Source organism: Bos indicus x Bos taurus, chromosome 19 (assembly GCF_003369695.1).
Source record: "Bos indicus x Bos taurus breed Angus x Brahman F1 hybrid chromosome 19, Bos_hybrid_MaternalHap_v2.0, whole genome shotgun sequence".
In the NCBI taxonomy this organism is placed as follows: domain Eukaryota; kingdom Metazoa; phylum Chordata; class Mammalia; order Artiodactyla; family Bovidae; genus Bos; species Bos indicus x Bos taurus.
Window position 1 is genome coordinate 55,965,432 of NC_040094.1, and position 14,050 is coordinate 55,979,481.

The window sequence follows — 14,050 nt, forward strand, 5'->3', positions numbered from 1 at the left end:
GTATGGGTTAGGAAATTTTACAATGCTGAAGGGCAGATGTCAGCTTGCAGAAAACTGTTAGCTATGGAAATGATTCTTGTCTAATAACAATTCAGATGAATTTTGTCTGGCACAGATGCAAATAATTTCTGTCCTGTAGAAATGCTAATCCCAAAGGGTACAGTCTTAATGCCCTGGAGTTTATATATTAACCAGTTTTCTATGTAACCCAGCTGCCTTATTCCAGATTTCTTTCAGTGCCTATATGTATCCAGTCCCTCGAATTCTCTTTGAACCAGTTTTGTCGTCCTGCTGCTTTCTCCTCTGATGAGTTCAAGGTCTTTGACACACAGTCACTTTCTAGTGGAACCGGAATCACGCTTTTTCACTTTTTGAAAATAAAACCTTGACCCCCTAGCACATATGCACATAAAAGCGTTTGTGGCATTATTGCGTGAAAGAGAAGTACTAGAAATGAATGTCAATCAGGAAGGAACAGGTTAAATTAATTATGGTGCATAGACAAAAGGCATATTGTGCAGCTCTTACAAAGGATGAGGCAATTGCATTTACATGGAAAAATCTCTGAGATTTAATGTTAAATTTAAAAATAGCAAGGTTGAGTATGACATGAGATCATTTGGATAAAAGAGGTGAATACCCTTCCCTTCTCTCTCCAGAGGGATTGATAGATAGATAGATTTCTGTATATCTCTTAACCTATATCTACAGACACACACACATTTTTTTAAGTACATCTCTGGAAATCTACATAAGACACTTGTAACTATTAACCTCTGGAGAGAGTAGATGGATTGGAAAAAGGGAGGTAAGAAGGAGAGACACTTTTTACTGCAAAACTTTTACTTTTTGCATTTTGTATTATTTACATATATATTCCAACAAGCAAGTTAATAAAAATTCAAATAGGGGAAAAGAATGCCCAGAAGAGAACACAATATTCTAGAGGTAATAGAACAGTGTACAGGGCTTAAGACCACAACCTCTGAGATCTGAATTTCTCTGACTGTAGACTAAGTCTATAATGGATTTTCCCCTAAGGTTTATTGAAGTATAGTTAAATACAGTTAAATTTATAGTTTGTACATGTACATTTTGACAAAAGTATGCAGTCACCTAACCACGACCGTAATAACCAAGGTGCAAAGCATAACACTTTCAAGAGTCACCTGTGTGATTGCGTCGTGACATGGCGCACTCCTCTCTACGGCTGACAGCTGTTGCATTGCATGAACGCACCACAGTTTATCTGTTCACCCACTGAGGGTATTGTGTTGTTTCCAGTCTGTTGTGGTTATGAGCCAAAGCTGCTGTAGACGTCCCCATGTGAGTTTCTGGGTGAACATATTTTTTTAACTTTTCTTGGATGTGGGAACTTAGTGTTACCAAACCAAATGTGGATAATGGCTTGATACCTGCGTAAGTAATGACAGTCTAATGACACTGGCTTGTGGTGAAGGAAAGTGCAGAACTTACTGCAAGCACCAGCCAAGGAGTCCAGGGTAGCTAGTGCTCAAAAGACTCAACTCCCTGATGAGTGTCAGGGAAGCATTTATAAAGGCAAGGTGACGGGGAGTCGCAGGGTATGTGATCAGCTCTTGCACAATTCCGAATGGTGGATGGTGAGGGGGCAGGGGCGTGTCACAGGGGTTAACCTGATCAATCCTCAGACTCCAGTCGATCTGGAGGCTACATGCTCACCATTGCGATGTGTTAACCTCTTCCATCTGGTGAGGGTTTTAGCACCTGTAAAACAACTCAGGGATGTACATCAGATATTGCCATCCATGTGCTTCAGGGAGGAACTAAAGATCCTGTGGCCACCATAAGGCTGATTTATTGTTAAATTGTTACCAGTTCTCCTGACCCAACTGTTCCTTTTGTCACTACCTGTTCACACCCTCTCAATCATTCATTCTTGAGTCAGGATCTTGTGTCTCAGAGGAGGCCTGGGAGACTACAGGTGTTCTACAAACAAGAAGACATGAGAAAGACAGCCTGTCCTGAGAACACCCCAGGGTCCTGCTTGATCACACAGGGAGCGGGACGCCAGGTTTGCTCAATTTTGTAAGAAGCTGCCAGACAGAGAAGCCGTCCCATTTTTCATTCCCATCGGCAGTATACGAAAGTTCCTGTTGCTCTGTATCCTCTGCTACTGTGTCACTAGGATCCCCTCCGGAGTGAGAATTCAACAGAAGCCTCATAAGGTCATGTTTATTTTAGAGAGAGCTCCTCCAGCTCCCCCAGTACCTCCCAGTGCCAATGGGTAGGGCTGTACAGTACCCTCCTATGTGCCACGATCCTGCTTGGCGGCCTTCGTTTTCCCTAACAATTGTTTTAACATCCCTAGCTGGGGTTTGGTTGGGTGAGAAGCCCACGGTAGGGGAAGGGTGAGCTGTCACTGGTGCTATTGTCTTATAAACAGCCCCTAGGTGACCCCTCTGTCCTCAGCAACCCCTCTTCACTCTTGGGTTCTTCAGTGTCTCTTGACCTGAGCCCTGAGCCTCGGGAGGGTCCTGTGGCCAGCCCCTGATCCCTCTCTCTGCGGCTGTCACAGCCTACTCTGGGCTGAAACACGCTCCACCGGGGTAGCCCCACAAAACCCTCCTATCACTGTCTCTTCCAGGGACCAGGGAGCCCCCTTCCCAGGGCTATCTTTGCTGTTGTGGCTCTTCCTCTCCTGCTTGTACCCTTGCCTTTCAGTGGGGACTTGATGCTCGTGTGCACAGCTCTCAAAGTGGAAGCCTCACCCCAAGACTGAATTGGGGCACAGCAGGAAATAGAAGGTCTCACAACATGCATGAAATTGGACATTGATCCATGCTTATAACACCCCAGGTGCAAGGCTTCACATGCTTTTCTCATTTATTTATTTTTTAAGATTTGTTTGGTTGCATCGGGTCTTAGTTGGGGCACATGGGTTTAGCTGCTCCACAGCATGTGGGGGGTCTTAGTTTTCCAACAGGGATCGAACCCATGACCCCTGCATTGCAAGGCGGATTCTTTACTACCGGACCACCAGGGAAGTCCCTCGTTTATTTCTTGTTGTTATTCTTTCCCCATTTTACAGTTTAAAACTGAACCAGAAAAATCATCTCACTCCAAATTGAAGGAAACCAGAATTCCAACCCCAGCATGTCTGACATGAAGGTCCAGGTGACTCTGCAGCCTCCCTGAGGCCCTGCAGGACCATTGTCCACAGACAATGCAGCTCCAGCATTCAGGAATCAGCAGAGTCCTCACTAAGTACCGCGGTGTGTGGGGGGGTGTTCCTGCCCACCCAGACACCTGCATCCTGAATCCTCACCCATATTTGTGTTCCAAGAAAACTGCCAACACTAGCTTTCTCCAGGGCCCTGCCACCCCTTGCCCCGTCTTTCTCTCCTCCAGGTTATGAATGCACCCCAATTAGAGCCTCACTTGGGGCCACCTCCTGCTCTGATGGCAGTTGTAGGAGGAAGGAGATGAGATGCCTGGCGGGGATATCTGAGATCATGTCATCCGGTCCCATCATTTCATGGCAAATGGGGAAACAGTGGAAACAGTGACAGACTTTATTTTCTTGGGCTCCAAAATCACTGAAGATGGTTACTGCAGTCATGAAATTAAAAGATGCTTGCTCCTCGGAAGAAAAGCTATGACCAACCTAGACAGCATATTAAAAAGCAGAGATATTACTTTGCCAACAAACGTCCATATAGTCAAAGCAATGATTTTTCCAGTAGTCATGTATGGATGTGAGGGTTGGACCACAAAGAAAGCTGAGTGCTGAAGAACTGATGCTTTTGAATTTTGGTGTTGGAGAAGAGACTCTTGAGAGTCCCTTGGACAGCAAGGAGACCAAACCAGTCAATCCAAAAGGAAATCAGTTCTGAATATTCATTGGAAGGACTGATGCTGAAGCTCCAATACTTTGGCCACCTGATGTGAAGAGCTGACTTATTGGAAAAGACCCTGATGCTAGGAAAGATTGAAGGCGGGAGGAGAAGGGGGCGACAGAGGATGACTTGGTTGGATGGCATCATCAACTCAATGGACATGAGTTTGAGCAAGCTCCAGCACTTGGTGATGGACAGAGAAGCCTGGCATGCTGCAGTCCATGGGGTCACAGAGTCGGACACAACTGAGCAACTGAACTGAACTCCCCATAATCCCCCACCTGATCTGCAGGTAACACCACCTGCAGAGCTTCAGAGAAACTGACATGTATTGAAGGTCTGGGCTTCCCTGGTGGCTCAGTGGTAGAGAATCCACCTGCCAATTCAGGAGACACGGATTGGATCCCTAGGTCAGGAAAATCCCCTGGAGAAACAAATGGCAACCTACTCCAGTATTCTTGCCTGCGAAATCCCATGGACAGAGGAGCCTGGCGGGCTACAGTCCATGGGGTCACAAAGAGTCGGGCACGAATAAGCCACTAAACAACAGCAACAACGCTGAAGGCCTACCAAAGTCACTAGCATTAGGGACACCGTCTCTGATTTTCCAATAACCCTTTCAGGTAGGGGACGACCGTCCCCATTCTTCTGATGAGGAAGCTGAGTCTCAGAGGCTAAGAAACATGTCAGAGACCAGCAGCTGGTAAGTGGCATCGACATTAACCTGCTGCTGTCTGAAAGGTGCTCACATCCGTGTGTTCCATACACAGTGACAGGACTCCCACCCCCGCCACAGCCTGGCATGGCCCCGGGAGGCAGCTAAGCCCCAGAGGCTGAGCACAAGAGGCCCCACGCCTGGACACTCTCAAGGCCACTGGGTTGGGATCCTGGGGAATTCTGGTGGGTGAAATCTGGGCACCCCTCTCCCCAAGGTCTCGGAGGAAAAAAAACACACTGTTGTTAGTCAAGATCCTGGGTCAGTCCTCTGTCGCCTGCGTGGTCCTGCCGGCCGCCCAAGACCACGCAGCCCGGTCAACTCCTGCACAAATCGATTCAGCATTTCCTAATCTGTGCAGAGCGGGAGAGGCAGCCATGACAGACGGTGGAAAAAACCCAAGGAGGCAAGTGGAGAAGGGGGTGTGGTGCGCTGGAAAGGAAAAGGAAGAGGAAGTGAAATTTGACTTTTAAAGGAGAACTGTCTCCAAAATTGGTAATTGGAGAGAACTTTGGAAACTTCCCTGGTGGCTCAGACGGTGGTAAAGCGTCAGCCTGCAATGAGGGAGACCTGGGTTCGATTCCTGGGTCGGGAAGATCCCCTGGAGAAGGAAATGGCAATCCACTCCAGCACTCTTGCCTGGAAAATCCCATGGACGGAGGAGCCTGATAGGCTGCAGTCCATGGGGTCGCAAAGAGTAGGACACGACTGAGCGACTTCACTCTCACTTTGGAAAAACAGCTGGTCCAGTGCCCTTCCCGCTCCCCACTTCCCACCGTCACCCCTGACAACTTTCCCAGCAGAGTGTGTACCAGGGCGCGGGGCGGGGGTGGGGTGGCGTCTTGGTTCAGCGTAGACACTGAGGGGCTGCAGGGAGTGGCGGAGGCTGGGGGCCAGCAGCTCGCTGGGTGGGGAGGGCGCTCAGGAGGGGTGGGGGCGGGGTGGTGGGGACTGGAAGGAGCTCCTGCTTCGTGCCAGGCTCCGTGCCAGGCGCCCGCACGCTGAGCTCGTTAAATTCCAACACCGCCCTCCCTGCCTCCCCCCGCCCCCCCTCAAGCCTCAGGACAAGATCTCACAGTCTCCAGATGATGAGGGGGGAAGCCTGGCCTTGGGAAATTTCCATTCTCACCACCAAGGGCTGACAATCGATCCTGCCCTCTGGGCACCCTTGCCCTGAGCCCCCATTCTCCTTCCCCACCTGGGAGGCAGAGAAGGAAAGGGTTGGCAGGGGGCAGTTACTGGCCACTGGGGTCTCCTGCATTCCCAGGCGCGGCTTCTCATACATAAAACAGGAGGAACCTTTTCCTCCGCAGTTAATCAAAACCTCCAGGCAAAGACTGCAAATGAAGGGCCCCTGTCAAGTCATTTCCCTTGCAAATGAAGCCACTGCTCAAGCATCCTTTCCTCTTTTAAACCTCATCAACTCAGCAGTCGACCCAGGAGCCCGGGGCTGATCTGCTCGCTTGGTTCTCGAGCAGGTAGCTGGCACATTTCAATTAGCTTGACAAGTCCCCCGTAAATAGGGGCAGCATCTTCGATCCCTGACCACCTGCCCTCACTGAAGCCCAGGGGACTGAGGCTCCCGCCCCCAGCTGTAATTAGTGGATTTACAAGGTTGGTGCCCCAAAGCCAGGCCCAGCTGAGAGATCTCCTGAGCAGGTCCCCAAACACACACACCAAATCTTAAGGAGCCCCCAGTGGGGCCTTGGTGGAGGGACCTCAGCTTGCAGAGCTCAGCCCAGATAAACCAAGAGATGAAGAAAAGATCCATTACTCACTCTGGGCACCTGGAGTTTCCCTATCTGTAAAATGCGTTAATATGATTATATGCCTTGTAGAGCCATCCGTAGTAGTAAATGAGATGGTCTGGGCATAGCCCTTGGCACAGTATCTGGCACTTATAAAGCATTTCATAAATGTTAGCCAGGATTTATGTCAATATTCTATCAGCACCAACATCAGACCACCTCTACTGTGGACAGCTGCCAGATTGTAGCATCAGCCATTCACTGGAAGAGCAGGAGCTCTGATGAGTTACCTAACCTCTCTGTGCTTTCCTGCTCTCATTCCACAAATAATGTACTTATTTTGTGGGGTCAGTGAGGGCACTTAGATAAAAGAGCTCGAGAACTCTGAGAGGCACACAGACTCTAGAGCCAGATTCCCAGGTCCACTTGTCTGTGTGACCTTGGGCAAACTGCTTTACCTGTCTGTGTTCCATGGTCTTCCTCTGTAGCGTGAAGGATTACAGTGTTACCCACATCGAGGACTAGGAGACATCACTAAAGGATAATTTCTATAAGTAAAATCGTGGCTCAAACAGAAAATGAACACGTAGCAAAGATTTTCTTGAACTCGTTAATTCCTGAGGGAACCACAGCCAGTACAAAGGAGAATTCAAAGAACACACACGTGCGGATAGCTGGGAATGCTGAAATGAATTTACAAACAGGGGCAAACCTGCGATAGTCAATTGCGTTCCATCAGACTCAGCTCCTATGCATTCCTATGGACAAAAATCGTGTGCCTTACTATCAGTTTTCTACAACTCAGAATTGTAAAATAGCTCCAAGACGACACATAGTGGAGATAACCCCAAAGGTGTGTGAGGCAGGACATACAGTAAGAGGTTTGGGATTTTTGTCTGTGTCACGATCTTCCACCATATACACAGAGCTTGGAATAGAGTGAGTGCTGTACAGGTTTTCATAAAAAAATAATGTGGAAATCCATAAATGAAGGTCGACTAAGTGAGAATAGGCAACAACCATTTATTCAAGGTTCCTATAGCCCCCATCACTTTTCTTCCAGAAGAAACAAAATCAAGCAGAGGAGTGGGAAGGCTTTCCAAGGGCCCCACGTGTGCCCTGGGAGCCGACAGCCTGGGCAAGCTGGTCAGGGGGTGGTCCTCTAGCTGCGGGTCACCCCACGTGATTGGTTAGAGGTGCATATCTGGTGCTCTCTGATTGGTCCTAAGTTGGAGGTGGGGTCAAAAATTAGGGTTGCTACTGGTTATGAATCAAGTCCTGGCTGTTTGGGGCCAATTGTTACAGGGGTGGTTGTTAGGCTTCCAGGATGTTTGCTAGAGACAGTGGTCTGACTTCCTCCAAATCTGACTTACAAGCCATCAGGCCAGCTTTCTGGACTGGTTACTGTAAATAGTGGTTTGGTTTCCTGGGCTGGTTGCTGCAGGCTGTGAGTCAGAGTTCTATTTTTATATACAGTCTGGCCATAGCTTTTGGATATTGAGTCTCCAAGTAACCACAGTGCCTGATGCCTTGTACCCTCCATCAGTGGTAATTACTATCAGCTGATACTCACTGATTATACACGATAGCTAATCCTGACTGGTTTAAGCAGAATCAGAAACTTACTGCCTTGGGAGCTTCTCAGAAGCTGTCAGGAGGCTGGAGAGCCAGGCCGGGGAGGATGGGAACCAGAGTGGCTCCAGCCCCATGCCTGACAACACCTGTGTCAGCTCTGTGTCACTCTTGGAGATAAGGTCCTCGGGGAGGATGGGCGTCTCTGTTGATCTGCCTTGGGTCATATGCCGCCAAAGGAGAGAGTGGCTTTGCTCCCAAGGAAATCGGGGTTTTGACACCACAAGAGCAATATGCTCAGTCACTGCACCTCCAGAAAAATACCAGCATCCACTCAACCACCCCAGGGCATGGGTGCCATGGAAAATCCATGTTTCCATGAGGGGACAATGAGGCACACAGGAGGTGAGTAATTTGTGGGATTCAAACAAATTCAAAGTCTGCTCTCTTCAAAGTCCGGACTCTCTCCCGCTATGTCCTTTTGCCTTGTTGAGTAGGTAATCCTGGTGTTCCCTGATGCTTAGGTACTTCGGAGCTCCCACCTGCCCATCCCGGCACAGCACATGGAGTCCTTCCTGTCCTTTAAATTCGGGCCCTTCTCTGCTTGAACACCCTTAAAAGTCCATTCACATCACTAATTACCATGTGTGTGGCCTCCTTCCCCAGCAGCAGACAGCTCCTGGAGGTCACCTGTCAGTAAACATAGGAAAACTTTAAATGGAAATCTTGAAACCAAAGGGTCCATAAGAGAGGAACTAACAGAGCAAGGAGAGTGAGCAGACTTTCTGGGGTTCATTTTCTTATCGTTGAATTTTAAGAGTTCTTTGCATATCTTGGATCACAGTCGTTTATCAGATGCGTCCTTTGGTAAATATTTTCTCCTAGTCTGTGACTCGGAGAAGGCAATGGCACCCCACTCCAGTACTCTTGCCTGGAAAATCCCGTGGACGGACGAGCCTGGTAGGCTGCAATCCATGGGGTCGCTAGGAGTCAGACATGACTGAGCAACTTCACTTTCACTTTTCACTTTCATGCATTGGAGGAGGAAATGGCACCCCACTCCAGTGTTCTTGCCTGGAGAATCCCAGGGACGGGGGAGCCTGGTGGGCTGCCATCTACAGGGTCGCACAGAGTCGGACACAACTGAAGTGACTTAGCAGCAGCAGCAACAGCAGTCTGTGACTTGTCTTCTCATTCTCTTGAAATAGATCACACTTGGCTAAGTTCAGTTAAATCTTATTCTAAAATCCTGCTTCTGAGAGAGGCAAGAAATTTGTGCCCCTCATTTGCACTCATCTCACACGCTAGTAAAGTAATACTCAAAATTCTCCAAGCCAGGCTTCAGCAATACGTGAACCGTGAACTTCCAAATGTTCAAGCTGGTTTTTAAAAAGGCAGAGGAACCAAAAGATCAAATTGTCAACATCCGCTGGATCACCAAAAAAGCAAGAGAGTTCCAGAAAAACATTTATTTCTGCTTTATTGACTATGCCAAAGCCTTTGACTGTGTGGATCACAATAAACTGTGGAAAATTCTGAAAGAGATGGGAATACTAGATCACCTGACCTGCCTCTTGAGAAACCTATATGCAGGTCAGGAAGCAACAGTTAGAACTGGACATGGAACGACAGACTGGTTCCAAATAGGAAAAGGAGTACGTCAAGGCTATATATTGTCACCCTGCTTATTTAACTTATATGCAGAATACATCATGAGAAATGCTGGGCTGGAAGAAGCACAAGCTGGAATCAAGATTGCCGGGAGAAATATCAATAACCTCAGATATGCAAATGACACCACCCTTATGGCAGAAAGTGAAGAGGAACTAAAAAGCCTCTTGATGAAAGTGAAAAAGGAGAGTGAAAAAGCTGACTTAAAGCTCAACATTCAGAAAACGAAGATCATGGCATCTGGTCCCATCACTTCATGGGAAATAGATGGGGAAACAGTGCAAACAGTGTCAGACTTTATTTTTCTGGGCTCCAAAATCACTGCAGATGGTGACTGCAGCCATGAAATTATAAGATGCTTACTCCTTGGAAGGAAAGTTATGACCAACCTAGATAGCATATTCAAAAGCAGAGACATTACTTTGCCAACAAAGGTCCGTCTAGGCAAGGCTATGGTTTTTCCAGTAGTCATGTATGGATGTGAGAGTTGGACTGTGAAGAAAGCTGAGCGCCGAAGAATTGATGCTTTTGAACTATGGTGTTGGAGAAGACTCTTGAGAGTCCCTTGGACTGCAAGGAGATCCAACCAGTCCTTCCTGAAGGAGATCAGTCCTGGGTGTTCTTTGGAAGGAATGATGCTAAAGCTGAAACTCCAGTACTTTGGCCACCTCATGGGAAGAGTTGACTCATTGGCAAAGACTCTGATGCTGGGAGGGATTGGGGGCAGGAGGAGAAGGGGACAACAGAGGATGAGATGGCTGGATGGCATCACTGACTCGATGGACGTGAGTTTGAGTGAACTCCTGGAGTTGGTGATGGACAGGCCTGGCATGCTGCGATTCATGGGGTCACAAAGAGTCGGACATGACTGAGCGATTGAAAACTGAACTGACCCTCTCAGAGATCCCACAGGAATGGGGAAGCCCCCATCTTCATCCCTGTGTGATCCCCATGGAGATGCTTCTCTTCCAAGATACTGATAGTCCCTGGAGGTGAGTTTGGGATTGGGATTCTTTGCCAGGGTTCCCGAGGCCAGAGCTCTTTAGATCCATCTCTATATCTGTGCACCATCACTACTGAAGACCTGTCACCTGGTAGGGGTCCTCATGGACCTGGGACACAGGTTTCCCCACCATCAGAATCATCCACCCTCAAAGCTCTGATCTACTTCCTTCCTGGGGAAGCTGCATCCCAGGGTAGCTAGTGTCCCCATTCTGAAAACCCCAGAACTGTCCACCCCCAGTAATTCAGTCATCTGGACTCAAGCCCACCCCACCTTATTCTTTTGGGGGTGGGAAAGAAGAAAGAGCTCTTTGAAGTTGGGTTCTTTTACAAGAAGGACAAATTAGACATGCCACAAGGGAAATTAACCTGTCGCAAATGGTCACCGGGAGCCCAGAATGGTGCCTTTGTTCAAAGCCGGGTTTTCTGAGTTCTGGAATTCTGCCAGGAGTCACTGCCTCCAGGGAGCTTTTTCTTTCCCCACCTCCCAACTATCCCCAGCCAACTGAGCTACCCCCACCCCCTGTGTTGCCATAGCATCGTGGCTGCAACTCTGATGCCACAGTGATGGGATGGGGGAGTCACCAGTCCCTCTCCCTGATGGGCTGTGAGCTCCCTGAGATCAGGGTTGTGTCTTATCTGTCTCTCCAACATCTGGTACAGATGGAGCCAACGTATTCCCCACTGTTCTTGTTCAGTTGCTAAGTCCTGTCCAACTCTGCGATCTCATGGACTGCAGCACATCAGGCTTCCCTGTCCTTCACTATCTCCCTGAGTTTGCTCAAACTCATGTCTATTGAGTTGGTGATGCTATCCAACCATCTCATCCTGTTGCCCTCTTCTCTTCCTGCCCTCAGTCTTTCCCAGCATCAGGGCCTTTTCTAATGAGTCAGCTCTTTGCATCAGGTGGCCAAAGTATTGGAGGTTCAGCATCAGTCCTTGAAGGCGCCAACTCCAAGTCTTGGGTTGGTGCAGGAGGCACCCCACCTTGGGGAAGCTCCTAGGCTGATAGGGTTGGGGGTAAGTGCTTGAGTCCTTGGCCTTTGGTTTCACCGCACTTGCCTTGACTCCACTTTATGCCACTTTCCTGTGCCCACACACATCCCCCTGCTGGTGAGAGCAGCTCCTTTGAGATGCCTTTTGCATTTTCATTAATTTCTATTGAATAATTGAAACCAGAAAACTAATACTTTCAACCTAAACCTGAATTGCAGTGTGTGTGCTGTTTATAATTGTAATTCCACTGGAGTCAGAAACATTCGAGCAAGTCCTTCTTCTCCAGGGACAGAGGGAACAAAGCTCTGTCTGGAGGGCTTAAAACCCAGTGCCGGGCTCAGGCAGCGCACCCGGACGTCTTTTTTTAATTAACAGATGGATGGAAGGAAACAAGGACCCCAAAGATCAAGCCAGCTGTAATAGAAGCTTCCAAAATTAGGGATGATTCTCCTTACTTTCTGGGCTGGAACCAATTTTGTTTCTTTCATCAAAAATGAAATGGAAATCGCAGAACACCAAGGGACTGAGGACCTGGCCTGAAAAAGTTTTGCTTTTCCTTTCTTTCCTATCTGATGCCAGCCCACCTCACAACTCGATGTGACCTGCCTCCAGCCTTCTCCCAAAGGCAGAATTCTTAAAGCATGGGCACCATCCTGGGCCCTGGAGCATGTTTAGTGATGATGGGGAAGCAGAAAGCAGAGAGTTTGGTCTGCAGTCCTCAGCATGATCCCCTTTGGGGACAGCCATGTGACAACTCTAGCAGGCGTGGACACCCTTCTTGTCCCTTTTACTACGACTTCTCCCACTCTGGGCAGGAATTAGGGGTCCTCAGTGTCACCTCAATGCAGTTCCCATTAGCCTTAGTTGGGATACAGAGGGATGAACATCTCGGATTTTAGAGAAACATAAAGAGCAAGTGAGCAGGGCAAATGCAGATGGTCATGTTCACGTGACCGCTGATCTCTGGGAGGAGCCCTGGCATCCTGATGTGTCCTGTTAATACCATTCTTTCCCCAGGAGAAGGGGAAGGACACAATTATTATCCAGAGTCAGCAGTGACTCACAGGCTCTTGGAGGGGGTTTTCCCAAGGGGGTCTCAACAGGAAAAGATTAAGGCTGATGTATCCAGGGAAGCCAGGAGAGGACCCAGTTGGAGAGAGATGGAAGGCTGAGTGTGAAGCAGTTCCCAGGAGAAGCTACCTCCCGGGTCCACCTTGGAGGCCCCTGGAGAGGTGGGAGGTGCAGAGGGGAGGGTTCTCTAGGCTCCACCACCTGTCCTTGTTCAAGTTCAGCTTGTTCAAGCCTCACCTGGCTGATCATCACAAGCCTTGGTAGCTTACGGTTCTGCTGCTACATTTTTCACTGTAATTTAAATGCCTCTCCATTTGGGGGTTGACCACAGTACCTCGAGGGTCTAGCTCTGGTACGGAACGGGAGTTTAGGACTCAGTGTAGAAAGGGGTCTGATCACCACTGTCCCCGTTCCTGTATTTGCTCCACCTGCGCCTCTTTCCGCCCCCCCCCTTGCCCCTTCCTGCCTCAGGGCCATTGCACAGCCTGTTCCCTCTGCCTGGGGTGCTGTTCCTTTTGAAAAGCTCACTTCCTCTGGCTTCCTGGCCAAATGCCATCTCTGTAAGTACCCTCTTATAAATCAATAGCCACCTTCACACTCCCTCTCCTTGCTGTAATTTTTTAGTTTTGTCTATTGTCTAGCTTCCACCAGCTGAAGTATCAGCTCAGTGGGAACAAGCATTTGTGGACAGATTCCCTACATAGATTCAGCACATAGTAGATGCTCAACAAACACTTCCTGAATGAACGAGCAAATCACAATTGCTGGCAGGGGAAGGAGAGCAGGGTATTGGGTCTAAGAAGTAGAAATCTCAACTTTGGGCTCAGTTGGCACAGAGACCACGTGGCCCAGAACTGGTACCAGTGGCTGTGTCTTGCCCCTTCCTGGAGGGTAGCCACCTGCTTCTAGGCCATCTGCTTCCCTCTGTACTGGTGGCCACAGCTGCACCAGCTCTCTCAGACTTGAGGGCCCACTCTAATCTCTGAGGTGCCCCCTCCCTCCCTCCCTGGGCCCCTCCCATGCTTTCTGGCTGCACCTTTATCCCCATGACCAGGCCCCTTGCTCGCACCTTTCCAGGCCCCATCTGCAAAGTTGGGATCAGAGAGAGGAATGGGGCATCTGAGCCAGCTCTCCATGGCAAATCAAAGTTTAAAAGATGCCACTTTTAACTATGCTTGAGCACAATGTACCCTGAGGCTTTTTGTGGTAAACAGTTCTCAATACACAGTTTCTTCATTAGTTATTATTTTCTTAAGCAGTGGCAAGGCAGGAGGCAGGGTCCTGCTCAGTCCACCATAAGTCAGCTGTCAAACCCTGGGATGAGTGGGGCTCTGGGCAGCTGCCTGCCTGGGCCTGGGGGAGTGGGAGTAGCCTGAATGAAGCCGGAGCCATGACGT